Source organism: Propithecus coquereli, unplaced genomic scaffold (genome assembly GCF_000956105.1).
Source record: "Propithecus coquereli isolate 6110/MARCELLA unplaced genomic scaffold, Pcoq_1.0 Scaffold275, whole genome shotgun sequence".
NCBI lineage: Eukaryota > Metazoa > Chordata > Mammalia > Primates > Indriidae > Propithecus > Propithecus coquereli.
The window spans coordinates 2,105,964-2,108,127 of NW_012148341.1; positions in this window are offsets into that span (position 1 = coordinate 2,105,964).

A 2,164-nucleotide genomic window follows, 5' to 3' on the forward strand; every position below is an offset into this window, starting at 1 on the left:
TGAAGCTTATTTTTTCTTCATTTGTTTATATTTTTATTCATTAAATGTTTTGTATAACTCAGTAGTAAAACTCTTAGGCCAGAAAATTTGTCAGGAATAAAGAGGAAGCATTGTTTTTCTTTTTTTAGTAAATTTTCTACTGAAGTATGGTATGCAAACAGCTAATTGCACGCCTTTAAGAGTGGAGCCTGATAAATCAGCAGGATCTAAAAACATCTGTGTAACCAGCACACAGCTTAAGATAGAGAAACTGACTGGTATCCCAAAAACCCTGAGCTTATTCTCCTTTCTGTTCATTACCCCTAATCAAATATAATGACCTTCCTAATTTTTGAAATCAAATTTTGATTGATGTTGCCTGTATCTAAACTTATAGCAATGCAAACATACTTAAAACTATTTTGTCTGTCTTCTTTTGCTTAAAGTTATTTTTGTGAGATTTATCTAAGATTTCACTAGTAGTTATAATTCACTCATCTGTGTTGCTAAATAGACTTCCCACTGCATGGTTATACCACAATTTATTTAGTTATTCCAGTGTTGATGAACATTGGGTAGTCTACAGATTTCAATTATTGCAAAATGCTTCGTTATGAATATTCTAAAACTAAACTTTAAGTGAATATCTATATTTATTTTTATTAAATATTTCTGGGATTGGAAATGCTAATTCATAGGGTAAACATGTGTTTTGCTCTGGTACCCCCATGCAGTTTTCCAAAGAGGTGGTGCAAATTTTTACAGTCTCTAAGAGAGAGCAGAGTTCCAGTTGCTCCCCATGCTGGTTCATGCCTTTAGTGTCAGTTTTTCTCATTGTAACCATTCCGGTAGGTGTGAAGTGGTATTACATTATAGCATTTATCTCTTTGAATAATGAAGGATATTTGACATTTTTATATGCTTATATATGTGAAGTGATTGAACACTGTTTTTGCCCCCTTTTTTTTGTATTTTTTCTTTTTCTCGTTGACTCTTAAGACTCCTTTACATATTCTGAATCTTCATCCTTTACTGATTATTTGTATTATAAATGTCTCCTCTCACATAGTGACTTTCCCTTTCATTGCATTAATAGTGAGTGATTTTTGATAAATACTAATTTTTAATTTTAATGTAGTGAGGTTTACCTTTTTTCTTCAATTTTGTGATATTTGTTTCATATGCTAACTAAGGTTAAGCAAAGTTTTCCTATATAAAAATCATTACTATATTCTTTTGCTTTCTTCTCAGCATTATTATTTCAAGGTCTCAGAATAATCTTTCTATATCAATATTCTTAACCTTGATCACATCTTTAATGTCCCATTTGACATGTATGTAAACATATTAACAGATTCAGGGGTTAAGGTAATGACCTTTTCAGAGTGATTGTTTTATGCCTACCAGAAAGGATAATTATATATAAGTGTTAGTATAACTTATAAATATCAAAACAAATAATATATAATATACATTAGTATATAATAATGTAAATATCAAAATATCAAACAATATTACTAAGTTAAAAGAAGTTCTCCTGGAGAACAGAATAGGAGAGAAAACTATAACCCAGAGCTTTTCATATTAGAAGCCCTGTGGATCTATTTTGTTTTTATGCACAATAAAAATCTTAAGCATTAAATGGGTCCCAGGAACCAGTTTTTATTGTTGAAGTGAATGGTCCAGTTAAAAATGTCATGGATTTTTATTCACTAAATTGCATACCATTGAGACACATAAAATAAAACTTCATAAAAATGTAAGGCAAATTTATGTATGCTTCTTAGTCTTTAACAAATTAAGCATACACACACACAATACTCACAGATGAAAGCTTAAAATTTTTTTAAAAAGTGAATTTTTTTAAAAATCTCATAGGAAGTTGGTTAAAGATTAAGTAGGCTACAAATTAAAAATAATATCTAAAATGTATAAAATTGAAAGAAGTAGTGATGATTTCAAATTAAGCAAATAGATGATTCAATATAATTGTTATGTATATTTTACCCAGAAAACAAAAATAAGAATTTTACAAAAACATCAGAAAAGGCCAAACAAGCAACCAGAGATGTTAATGCATTCTTAGAATAACTAAAGTACACAAAAAGCTGTCATATCAGAAAAAACAATAAGATCCAAAATGCCTTACAGGGGCAATGGTTAAAAAAAACAAAAAGAAAGAAAA